The sequence below is a fragment of the Ips typographus genome, linkage group LG6, assembly GCF_016097725.1.
Source record: "Ips typographus isolate SLU linkage group LG6, UJ_Ityp_2.0, whole genome shotgun sequence".
NCBI classification, from domain to species: domain Eukaryota; kingdom Metazoa; phylum Arthropoda; class Insecta; order Coleoptera; family Curculionidae; genus Ips; species Ips typographus.
Window position 1 is genome coordinate 6,972,599 of NC_138427.1, and position 14,077 is coordinate 6,986,675.

The following is a 14,077-nucleotide window of genomic DNA, read 5'->3' on the forward strand; positions in this document are numbered from 1 at the left end:
AATTTGAATTGAATTTTCAAAAATTCTATGTTGATATTGATTTTTTAAGCATGTCACAATGGTTGGTAAGAAAACCTGACAAAATGAGAGAGTTAACTGTAAATCACTAAAAATTTGTTACTGGTTTCTAGCTTGAGTGTTCATCATTCACACTCATTGTATTCTAAATTTTGTAAAATCAAAGTTTTTGTTTTATTTTTTTTACATTGTTCTAATTGATAGATATAAAAAGTGACTTTGTCTACTGAATGGTAATATTGTGGACCACTGGTAGCGATCGTATTCACGTGGCAACGCCGACATCCGGCAACGCTGCTTCGCCAGAAGCCAGAAGGCCATCGAAATCGTTGGTAAAAGGCAGCTTGCAAAGGCGAAAATAATGTTTTTAGTGCGCGATATCAAAGTTTGAAGCGTCCTCTGAGTCCCAAATAGGATTTCGCCCAAAATCCGTGTCGAAATATCGTTTCGAACGCGTCCGAAACGGTGACGAAACGTCGGGATTCGTGTAGGATGAATTAAACATGGCCGCCATGTGCGCGTTCGAAGAGAAGCAACAGTTGAACAATTGAATTTCCGCCCACCGCGGCCGATTTCGGGCAGATTTAGCCACCCTCGGGGTGGTGTACTGTGAGAACGGGTACCCGGTGCTAATTGCACCTTTTGCCTTTGAACATTACAGAAAGGTAAGTAAAGTTCAGTTGCCGCATCGACAGAAAACCAAAACTTGGCAAGAGATTCGTAAACAAAATTAAGTGCGGACGAGAAGAGAGCGCGACGACGTTTTCGTGCATTGTTGCTCGACATTCGCGGTTTATTTTTTATTATTATTATTAAACTGTCTCTGAATCTTGCAGGTCGCAGGTAATTCAATAGTTACGCGAACATCAGACCTTTAGGGTTTGTTTACCCCATGGTTGTTTACCTCTCTTTTCATTCATAATCATCAGGTTGAACATACCCATCCTTACTTAACGATCGGTATTTAAATAGGTTAACAACCAAGCTAGATAAACGAACCCTTATTGGCTTGTCTTGTGGATGATAGAAGAAAGTGAAGAAAGATCACCCATGAATTTAATTCAATCGGTTAATTTTGAGCGATCCCCAAACCAACGTACATCCTGCACGTAAGCTGTTTCCTTCCAAAAATTGTATAGGTACTTCTACCTAAAGAAATATATACCCTGAAACCCCATTACATTGCATTTTTCTTATTTTAATTCCCAAATAAAATAAATTGTAATACAATAAAGTCAATCACTTGTTTACCAGTTTACCGCGCGTTTTTATTTAATCCTGTTATTTTTGTTTAATATAAATGTAGTATGCTATTAAAGGTGATTATTTACTTTTCACTTATAAACTGAAGAGCTTGAGTCTATAAGGGAATAAGACACAATTCTGAAATACAGTATCATTTTACTATAAAAGAACGAAAGTATGGTATGTACCAATGATGTAAAGTTGTATTTGTATAAACTTCATTACGATATTATTTTTGCATTTGAAAATGTTAAAAACGCTATTTTCTCATTTAACAGTGTTTGTGGCATATGCCTTTCTTGCCTCAAGGTTTTCCATTAACCCAAAGTACTTGTTGCTTAAGTCACCACTATAATGATGAGAATGCAAAGTGAATCATTATTTTTAATAGTGTCTACCCCCAGAGACAATCCTATACTGGGTGTTGCGTTATCGGGCCGGTATAGAATTATTGAGTTTGATAATTATTATTATAGAAAAAAAATAGATTCTTTATGTTTCACTTATACGTTATACATAATACCTTGGAAACGGTGTAGGTTATAGTGTTCATATTTATAACCACCTGAGGGCATTATAAGCGGGCGTTATGATAACCTTTTATAATATTAGCAATAGTTTTTTTATTCTTTCATGCCATAAAAACTACGTATTCCCTACCTTAGGATGCTCTTAACTGTTGAGGTAATAAACTTTCGTTAGCTTTTGCTGCATTTTTTTCACAATCAAACTATCAAAATCACATCATTCAGGTAATATAAACACTAAACAACATACCGGTAAAGTTATACCTTACTTTTCAATGCCAGAAACATTAAATAATTGCTGAATTAGGTGAAACATAAAACATTGTATACACCACAGGCCTTAGGGAGTCCATCAGGCCAAAACCTGTCCCTCATGCCATAGGCCATCGGGTTGTTTCTTCAGGACATTATGTTCCCTCTAACGCCCTTGGTACATAAATAGCTATTAAAGAACATTAAAAAAGGTTGGTTTATTATCGTCTCCTTACTTTAGAACAACGGCTTGGGTAGTCGTGGGATGAGGAGGGTAACAGAAAGACCGCTGGGATACCTACAACAGGTGAGTGCTTGAAAAAGTGACAATTAGATCACGAAACGTCGCAACACAGTTAATTGGGTGTTTATGTTACCCTCCTCATCCCACGACTACCCAAGCCGTTATTAAAAAAGGTATCGATATGTTTGCTGCTATGCTTGCTTGTACTTCAATTGAAAAATGTAAGTAATGCAATTACTTTCAAGTATCAGCTACTATCAATTAATTATTTATTTAACAAAAAATAATAATTGTAATTGATTTTTCAATTCTAAACCAAAGTAATTGCAATTGGTAATTGATGTTACAGTTTTTTCAGTAGTTGAACTAACCTTCTGTATTGCCCGAATTACCCTTGCCAGATTTCGGCAGTCTAAAAGAAAAGCTAGTTTAATTCTCTACCCAAACTTTAAAGAGACATTTTGTCCTTAATGCCCTCAGAAGGGAGATATTTGCTTAGGAATGTTTAGTGACCGCAAGATGTCTGAATATCTATACTTACAGAACTTCATTCCCCCATAACTCGGCCACATAGCAAAATTCAGGAAAATGTTAAGAGCCAAAAATTGTAGGAATTTTAATTGTCTACAAAAACCTAGGAGGAACATAAGACAAGATCTGTGAGTTTTTGAAAAACTGGTTCAATCTTCCGTATTTTTTTTATCGTATTTCAGCAAAAGTCTAAAGAGAAAAATGTAGGTAGTTCTATCCTCTACAAAAACTTTAGAGATACATTTTGTCCTTCAGAGCTTCAGAAGGGAGATATTTGCCAACTAATTGGTAATTTAACTACTATTTAAAATTATTTGCAACTGATAATTGAATTACGTTCATAAATTTTAGAGTAGTTGGTAAATTTCAATATCAATAGTTCAATACCTGAAACTATCAAAAGGATTATCAACAAATTCACTAATAAACATGAAGCAAATCTTCAGCATTCTTAATCTGAATTGCTTCTTAGACTTTAATTAAAAAATTACTAAAAATGTACGAATATAGACTTCCAGAAGTGTAACATAATTATAGGAAGGTTTCATCTTACATATGTAAATGTGAAAAATCTAGATACTGCATGAACAAAAAAGTTAGTTTTTTTTTAATATCCACCTGAAATGTAAACTTTCTAACAAATTTTATAAGTTCTTCAGTCTTGTGGAAATTTATCCTCCAAGCTTTTGAAAATTGTTTGCTTCAGGGCTACAATGTAGAAACAAAAAACAATTATAGCTATATTTAGGCAAATTACTACAACACTACAAATAGTTGTAAACTGTGTAAAATAACATTTATTGAAAGATCTAAGATCGAACACGTCTTCAATGATTTTCATAATTTTTGATGATAAATGGACGACGCCCCTGGACGCGGACGCCTAAAAATAACGACGCAATACGCGACCGGATGTTATGGCAACGTCAGCGCCGGCGGAACCGATTGGTAAACACGTGAATATTATTAAGTTCCATTTTAAACAATTATCATGTTTTCACCTGTATTACTCCATGCACCAAATAGCGCAAATTATCATTCTTAAAGTACAATGTTAAATGTTCTTTAAGTAAAAAGTAACTAGTCCGCAATAAATGTACATAATTTGATAAAATTTCCGCACCACTCGTTTAAGTTCCAACCACGACTGAATGTTTCTGTTTGAAAAAAAGCTACTTTTTAACATTAAAGGAAAACGAAAAAGTCTTCAACACTTAATGATGTTCGTAGCTCGGTACATGAGAACCCTTAGAAGAAAAACGTGCACCGATTCGCATGTATGCGAACCCATTGAAGAAAAAAAAGTGAAGAGTTAATTTCCTGCGGTGGAACAAATCATTCATTCGAGTGTTTATTCATCGCAGGAAATCCTCCGCTTAATTAAAGGACTATTTGTGTCCTTATCAATGTGATCTCGAGTTTTTACATATTTGTGTAAAATACATTTCGTATGAGTGCTTTGGTTACCGGGTTCAATTGCGTACATTTCTCGATATGATGTAATTCTGTGACAGCACAAGCGATAAAATACAGTGACGGAATATTTCTAAATTAACTTAAGAGAGTGTTTTTGCAGTGCAATCGCGGAATTCTATGTGCTCAATTTGATTAATTGTGAACTTGAAAAAATGAAAGACAATATAATAACCAACGATCTTCTTGAACTTTTTTTGCTAATACTGCAATGAAATACTAATTACTATTATCAGTAGCAGAGGATCAATGAACTTATCTCAAAACAATCTGGTCTGACGATATTATATACAACATACCTTAAAATCTTAAAAATACTGCGTTTTCAGTGATTGATAAAGGATATCAAGATGTACTCTCTTAGAGAATTATAAGTTTGGAGCTTATTTCAACAGTTTTCAAGAAAGTTCCAGTCCATTCCAAGAGTATTTAGTTAATGAAGAACATTTTCAGCTGTGACTGTCACGCTTCTGTTTCGACACTGAATTGTCTGAAATCTATAAGATTAACGTTTTTCTACTAAATATCTCAATTTATAACTTTATTCATTATTGTCAAGTTTCATATCACCTCTGTTATACTTAAAATAACTAAGTTAACTAAAAATATGTTTCTGCACCTCAAAATTAACAATCAGATCAAGATACGTTATATTTATTTATCTTTTTGTCCTCAAAGAAAGTTGACCTGTCTAATCTTATTTTCCTATTCTTCCCTCTTTGAGGCATAATTCAAATGATTTTGCAGTACATGAAAAGCAATTCTATTCTTTACTTCCCTTCTCAAAGTTATGATAGTTGTGACAGATCTTCGCATTTCTATATCGTTTGATCCATTTTCAATCCAAGGAATGTTTTATCTGATGATCTTTTTTGAAGATGTTGAAATGGTCAGGGTTATGTGTAAATTGACTATGTCTGTAGTCAAATACCTGGTTTTACAAACGATCTTGCGTTTAGCAAAGATTGCAGTGTCTTTCTTCAAAAATTGCAATATTCTAGGAATTACTCCCAATCCTCAAAGGGACCCATAATTCAGTCGTGTTCCAATAAAGAAGATCCATTCCTAAACTTTGTGGCTGTTGGTGACCATCAATCATTTTCAACCTTATTTGAGGCCAGTTGTAGTAGTAGTCTAACAATCTGGAGAACTTGGAGAAGTCTCTACAGCTATTTCCTAATCTTACTTCAATTTTTTTGATTATCTTGTCTTGGAACATCAATCTATTTTTGCTCCATCCTGCTCATTCCATTTAGAATGTGGATGATAAATCTACTGGCCCGGAGCACAAGCTGTTCATTGAAGTCTCATTCTTAAATAATACGTAGAGATGCGTCGCTGTTACAATGTCTTCTTGAAACGTAAAGTCGCATGGAGTAAACGAAATGATGTTCCAGTTTATTTGCGGGATCCTCGACTACATATCGGCCTGTTCCGTATTTAATTCTGCCATCGAAGCCGGGGTTCGTTCAACTTTCGACGAGATAGCAGCAGCAGCAGCATCACCAGCACCAGTAGCACGGCAAAAACTCAATAGTAAATGGATTGCTTCCGTTCTTCGGCGCGGGAGGCATCGCATCGCTAATTTCAGTCGTGTCCTTATTATTGTTATTATCTAGATTATCGATACAGGGTGTCCGGAAAATACGCTCGTCACGCTCGATGACGGCCCTCGTGATCACAAAATTAATTTTGCTGACCGTGTTTTTTTTTAAAGGTGGTTTTATTGGAATTGATTTAATTGGCCACGAATGGTTTTTTTTGGTAAATTGTTTCAAATTACTCTCCCAAACTTTTGTATTTCTAAAGATCTCATTTCGTGATCGAATTAGGCGAGAAATAGGGTCAAAGACACAGTCACTCACTCTTACTGGATTTGAGGAAAATTAGAGAGAGATATGTCTTAAGAAGACTTATAAAATTAGTATTAACATTAATTCATCCTAATGATGAAGAGAGAGAAGAAATAAAGTTTATATTCAACTACACTATACATTTTACAAGTAATAAAATACTCTTAGAGATCTCTAAAGAGAGATTAACCTACCTAACAACACCAAATTGGCATCAGCTCGTATTATCTTCCACAAGGTTTTTAATTGTAATATAACATCAAACACAAGAAAATATAGCCGAAGGCTAAACGTTCATAGAACGGCGTCTTTTAAGAACCTTGAAGTACCAAAAGTACCTATAAAACCCATAAGACGAGCCGAAAGTGTTATGCAAGTGCTTTACAAAGGCAATATTCGGAGATGAGTTTTGTAATTGGAATGTCAAGTGAATAAAAACCATCCAAATGCCAACTTTGGCAGTAATGTCACATGAAGTAATGAAACATATTTAAGTAACTGTACGATTTTAAATTTGATGATAACGAAATGAAGTGCATAGTGTTGAGATGATTGCTATTGTTTACTTTTAAAGAGGTGGTGGTAGAATACCATTTTCTTTTAATTGTATCAGAGTTTAGTGTCCTAAGTGATGTAAAATCAGCTTAAGGTTATTGGAATTTTATTCCTGATGACTCTTCTCTTTTGTTCTTTGAAGAGGACTAGATAAAACGAAAAAATGCATTGGAGTGCAAACATAAACGTCAGAAACTAATCAATTCAACTATAAATATTATCTTACCAAACAATTTCAAATATCTCGATATATTTAGTAACAATTGACATTTTTAGCTTGTAATTGACATAGTAACAGACGAAATTAATATCTAATTTACATATTTATTGAATTTCAACAGTTTTGAAGATTAAGGTACTTTTGGAAACTCAAGAATCTGAAATTTGATCGGATAACTTAGAAACAGTTGTTAAGGAATTCGTAAAAGTATGCTTTGAGACTCCAGGGGCTTCAATGGGTTCTCGTGTTACTCTGTTTGAAGATAGCCAACGGAAAAGTTTCAATTTTGACATTGTTTACTGCTTTTTATTTACCCACCTTTTTTCTCTGGTAACATTATGGTTTGAAATCTTAATAATTTGGCTACAAATCATAACATAGAGGAATAGTACATTTTACTGTCTAATGAGTTGCATGCAACTTAATCAAAAGCTTTCTAACAAATCTAATCGTAAATGTACGAAATCTGCATTGCAACTTATTTACGTTTCAGTCTTTTACCATTCATTCTGATTATCATATGAAACAAGCTGATACTGCTTGAATAATGTATAGTTTGTAATCTTTTTACGTGGTCCGTAATAGTTTGATATAATTTCTAAATTGATTGACACTGATTTGTGCTTATGTAATAAATAATTCGACTTGAAAAACAAGCGATGTGATGCGGTTTTTAAGTACGCGATTGAGACAGCAAAGGAATATATAAAACTACTGTAGCAATAGTAGACACACCTTGTTTAGTGTTTAAAAACAAAAAACGCCCGTTAGTCGATTGTGATTGATTTCCATTACAATCTAGCATCATATTTAAGTTTTCTGAGTTGTTGTTCCCAAATAAGTACTCGAGTATTAGAAATTCTGGCATAATAGTGCATTAATTCTTCCCTTAGTTTCCTCGATAATAAAAACTGAACCAATAGCTGAAGTGACCAATTTCAAATTAAAATCCACCATGTTTTGCAATAAATTCTTCATTTCTTAATAATAATTACCACATTATCTTTACTTTTGAATGACTAACCTGGAAGAACATTTGTATATGTTTTATGTTATGTAATTCTGAGTATCCGGTGTAAAGCTGATAAAGCTGATTTATTCCAGTGTGTTCAGATAAAATTGAATCTCCAGGACAGGACGAATATCTTATTGTGGTTTTTCAAATAGAGGATTTCGATAATTAATCCATAGTTAGATGATTCGTTTTTCAGGAAGTCGGTTCTCAAAAGAAACCACAATTTTGCCATATTTGTTATCTTAACCGAGGTCATATCCTGAGCCTATGGGCTGGTGGTGATATTTATAGACATCCTTTAAAATGTGAAAAACATACGGCGATCTACTCGGGCGGTTTCCGGTTGAGGCCGACCGACATCGGCACGTTCAGTCGCACTTCCGGCGAAAAAAAGGAAACGCAATATCCGATTTGACTTACAATTACGTTGATATCAGAGCCTCAACACTGTGCGGTTTTCTCGAAAAGGAATTGAACGTCCTCTGTCTGATGATTTCATTAGCCATCTTCCTTCCAAGTTGGACGGGTTTTTTTCCTTAATGGAAAATGCGACAATAAAAAATTACCTACGACACTGACTACATACAAGTCCAGAAAAAAATGTGTTTAAACCGCTTTGTGTTGAATGAATTCAAGTCATTAATATAATTAAAATGTGTAGTAGTAATTTCAATTCCCTGTAAAACCAATTAATTATATATTTCCATTACGGTTGATTGGTTTTTGTAAGCGTAATCGAATTACCATTTAGACTGATATAGTACTGGAAGTTACATTTTAGTTGTTCCGGGAAATGTAGGTGTCACATAAGTGTGTACGTGGGTAAGTGCGAGTACTATTTTAGTGGGAAAAACAGCAGGTTTTACTCAAAACTCCCGGATTTAAGTAAATCGAATATAAGAGAGTTTTGACCGGATCGAAAGGCCGGCGACGAGGCGGGTACGACCGTAAAAATACCGATCAACATCTGGTTTCGCCGGAAACGCGACTTGATTTGTGTTTTTAAACGAGACCCAGTAATAACTTTTTCTTTTGATTTCGTCGAACCGTGCAACAGGACCCCTTTGCCTTTCAGAACTATGCTAATGAAGTTCAGCTTCGAGATCAACTTCCTTCTAGTCCATCCTCAGCTTGGTTAGAATCAGATTTTTTTTCAGATTCCTTTTGCTCTTAAGATTTTCCAGCATTCATTCTTAACGAAGAAGTCATGTTCAATTTTGTTGTTGTTTTGTTCACCAAAGATATGACTAATCTACTGTAGACTATAGATTAAAGATTGATTTAGGAAAGCTTTACTTACTTTTAAAAAACATCAAGTTCATTTTTCTGTCCAATATGTATCAATACATATTTGACATTATTGACATAAGACACTTACCTACATGACTTCATTTTGTGAAGCATTGCAGTGTAGTCTGCATAAATAACTTCAAGCTTTTCAGGTAAATTAAAGAGCAAGGGAGTAGGGTTTAACAGTAAAACGGTTTACCAAAATCATATCTCAAGAAAAAATACTTTAAACTGGCATTTATTTGGTTTTTGTACAGGTGGAGGGCTAACTAAAATTGGAAAAAAGGGATGATTATGGGTGAGGGCAGCATTGATGAAGCAATTTTCTAGCACCTCCACAATTTCTGTAAACTACTCATCTTCAGCCATTTCATTCAAATTTATAATTTTTCCAAGAGGAAAAAAGACAAGATTCAACAGCACAGTTTTCATGTTAGAATATTTAGATTCTCATCGCTATGATCGATAATGAAAGTTTATAAAATGCTAGTTTAAATTAGTCTTTTAAACCAGGTTTGCACAAAAAACTTAGCGAGGCGTTATCAACTGTGAATAAATCTTTATAAAAAGTCCAACTATGAATTAAATTTACTAAATATGGAAAAAGTTAAGGTAAAATGAGATGACACATTGATTTGCCTTTCTTACATTGTTACGTCAGCCCATTTTACTTTAGCTTTTGCCATGTACTTAGTACTACCAGATATAGACAATTATTTGACTGAAAATATGCATTACTTCAATATTTTCAAATATTTAGCTGATATTTGGTGCAAAAGATAAATTTTGAAAGTAACACACTATTCTCATATTTTAAAATATTTATCTGATATTCGGTTCGAAAAATAAAAAACTTGAGAGTTTGATGAGAAGCTTAGCTTAGTAGCTCTAAATATTTTTATTTTAATTTCCTCTTGTTAAATAAACTTCACACACATTTTTTTACTACAAACCAGCTCTTTTGTAGTAAAAAAAGCTTTTTCTTGACTGCAAATAAGCAGAATGTCTTCTTCTTCTTCTGAAAATACACTCTGTCTATTTGAAACTTTGAAATGATTATGAATCTTCACGTCTTCAACTAAGATGAATGAAGCAACTGTAGACAGTTTTTTAATTTAACTTTTGAAATATTTTTATTTCTTCATGATTTTTAGTCGAATAATCTCTGTGGTTTTGATATTTGCAAAGTTGCATTGTAATTTAATTTCTTTATTTTATTGACAGACTGACAATACGAAGCAATAGTCCAGTAAACTTAAGTTATTCTTTTTTAGTATAAAATGAACAATAGTTTTTTTCCTAACCAGTGAAGAGTTTCCAATGTTTGAAATAGCTAATCACCTTACTAACACATCAATTCATCTGATAGTTTATTATTTTTCATGTAATTTTACAGATTGAAATACCAAGACACTTTGGTAAAATGGAAATGCTGGTTAGATGGTACAGCATCTGATCAATCCACTATGATGTATTCTCATTAAATTTGAGTTTATGTCCTTTATAACGTTCCTGGTTGATAATAGTTTTTAACATTTTTTTTTTCAATAATTGGTAATTATTAAGAGATTGTTTACCTATTTAATACCATGTGTTCATGTTCATGAATACAAAATATTCATTCATCATCACATATTTATTCCCCTAGGGAATCATAATCATTATAAACTAATTTGCCCATATACTACTTATTCAAAGAGTCAAAGGCGAGAAGGTCAGCACTGTCAGCTGCATAAAGTAAATTGCTGTTCTAGTACTACTCGTTTTTAATATGATTGCTTTAATAATACTAGTTTTGCATTAGGTTGCAAATTTTCAAGAAGCAGTTGTTCATATCAGCAGTCTTTGTTCTATATCAGAAAAAGTCTTACCCACAACTGATGATGATTCAGAATTGATTGAATGATCTAGAAGCTTTAATATGTTTGGTTAGTGTAGGAAAAACTTTGATATAAAGACCTGTTCCTGTTTCCTATTTTTTTTTAATATGCTTCTCTTGGTTTGTTTCAATGGCCAATTTAGTGTTGACAAAATCATTTAGATGCTCCTAACCATTTGTTTGATTGTCCATACTGTTTTGGTTTAAATACCAAAAACATATGGACACACTTTGGCGAATTCTTTCTGGTTTTAGAGGTTGAGAAGTGTTCCTTACTGGCGACGCTTTAAGGCCTATAACATCGTGGGCGTCTTGACGTCATATTAATTTTCTTGACATCAAAATCGACAAAATTTGTATTCCTTCTTTGTCGGTTGTTCAACGTACATTGCCATTAATTCTCGGGAAACGGTCTATTACGAATAAGCAGGATGTCCGCTGGCGGGGGACAGGGGGGACGATCGAAACTCAAAGTTACAACAGTGGCGTTCTCTATAATTTTTCACCTAATTTATTTGTAATTTTTTGTGTATAACTAAATAAAATTAACAATATTTTTCTATTACAGGATAGCAGGGATCACAACACTCGAGTTTGAGGAAACAAAGTAAGTAATGTTTACTCACAGTTTTTTTATTGGTGTTGACTATAAGTGCGTATTAAGTATAAGTGTCATTCATTAAGAAACAGTACTCATACTAATAGAGGGTAATTTTTAAAACGTCCAATAAATTAATCAGCAATAATTATTGTGTTGTCTTGTAGGCTGGATAACTGGAGTGTAAATATAGATTTTTACATTTACTTTCGAATAATATAATATTGTTCATTTAAGGGTCAACCACATAAATAGATATGCCACGATAAGAGCGAGAACAACATTCTGAATTATGGTTCATTCGATGGGGAGTTTCATAACAGAAGGGAATCTGTACAAATTGCCTATCGTGGACCTTGTGCTAAATAAATATTACGAAGATGCTTAGGCCGGAAATTTATTGTGCGTGAATATTTTACACCAAACATCTGATTTGTATCAACGAGTAAATAACGATAGTTTGCTTGACCTAGTGTGTTTAAAGGATTTCCGGTACCTAATTCAAAATTTAATTTATTAATTTGCTTTAAATCTACAAGGAATGTAAAATAAGCCAGAAGGAAATCGTTTTAATGTAATCTCCAGAAACCAATATATCATGGGAACCGTTGAGAAAAAAATAATCCGTATTTAGCTTATAAAACCCCTCCTAAGCTACATAAAATTTAATCCTATTAAAGTTTGGTGAAAAGAACCAGAAGCCGTCAAACACGTTTTTAAACCATTCTTAGGATTACATACAGGATTTTTTTGTAGAGAAATAATAGTTTTTTATTTAAGCATTTGTAAATTTTATATTTTCTAAAATAAAACGTTTTTAAACCCATTAGGGAAGCAATCAGTGCCTTGGACTAAATTTAATGTGATAATACTGATGGCTTCCTGTGAACATATACTTACATAATTTATTATTTATTTATACGCATCTAATAAAATGCCCCGTTTATAGTAACGTTTATACTTTAGCAAATTTTATAGCCTCAATAAACGTTCAGTCGATAATAGCTTAATGACCATCAATTATGCAAAAGCGAAATCAATTATTATTATTGTTATTATTGAAAATCAAAATAATCCGTAGGCAGCAAAATACGGTTTTTAATCGGGGGGGGACGTTCGATTTTGGTAAATTTTCAATTTACCCGAACCCCTCTATCATCTCGTAAACGCTGATAAAAATTGTCAGTATCAGCACTTATATAACTCTCGATTTCCAGTTTTAATTGCTATATTTGGCAATAATCCGCAATATGCTATATTTTATCGGGTTTTGGTCAGTGGTTGGACCGATAAAATTACTACATGCCGAGAAGTAGGAGCAATTTAACGATGTAAAAATATGTTTATTATTAAAACTATCCAAGATAACAATATGTTTGGGTTCGCTTCTTCAAGATTATTAATTGACTACGTGGTATCCATTGAATTATCCACTGGAGGACCATTACCCTAATTTGTTTGACTTTAAACAAATATGCAGTTTTTTGAGTTTCATGTATTCTGTCCCATCATTACCTCTTTGAGAAAGTCTTGAAATACACTATCGTTTATCTTACATGTTTTATTGGTCTTAAAAAGCTTTTTAAATGTAGTTTTATAGAGAGTCTAATCTTGATTGTTTAGAAAACCTTTACTAAAAAGCATTTATAAAATAAAAGTTTGGAACAAATATATTTCAAATTCAGGCAATGATATTTGGAAAAAAATGCTCAGTTAGGTGATTCTAAATTTTCAATTGTTCTTTTTTTCTCAAGAAATGAAGTATACAGAGTGTCACAGAAAAATCGATCAATTGGAAAGGCATAATTATTGCTAATTTATTTTAAGAATCTACATAAAATTGTGACCATATAATTATTTACAACACTTACCTTACATTGGTCAAATATTCATTGAAAATGGATCAATTTTTCCCTATTTGACCTATTTTATACACCTAATTCTCGATGTAAGGGAATTTTTGTCATTTAAAAATGTCTTACGTAAACCAGAAATCGTAGGTTTAAATAAAAAAAATATATTTCACAAATATCTTGATTTGATTTACTTAATAGTTATTAACACGAACGCGCATTCGATATTTTTTTGCCAAATTTTAATGCCTGAATTTGAAATAAATCTGTTTCACATTTTTGTTGCCACTGTATAATCTGGACAATTAAATGCACGAAAATGTTTCGAATTACTGAATGTAAAGTATACAACTTGTTTTATTTCTGTATATGGACTGATTTTTAAACGTTTTTCCTGTATTTCAGACTTCAATGTTTGACATTTTTTTTGGTAAAAATTTAAAGTAGTGTAGTAGTAATAAGTTGTTTTCAACATATTTTAGTAAGTTTGCTACTTCTACTAACACTTTTTGACATTTGAATCA

At 32.9% G+C, this 14,077-nt stretch overlaps 1 protein-coding gene across 1 annotated transcript in view; it reads left to right on the top strand.

Annotated features, from left to right (window-relative positions):
• Positions 1–297: 297 nt before the first annotated feature.
• sty (sprouty signaling antagonist) overlaps positions 298–14,077 on the top strand; it is a 43,254-nt gene continuing 29,474 nt past the window's right edge. The window contains 2 exon segments of the mRNA XM_081982681.1: positions 298–683; positions 11,671–11,709. The gene's annotated coding sequence lies outside the window, so the exon portion shown is untranslated.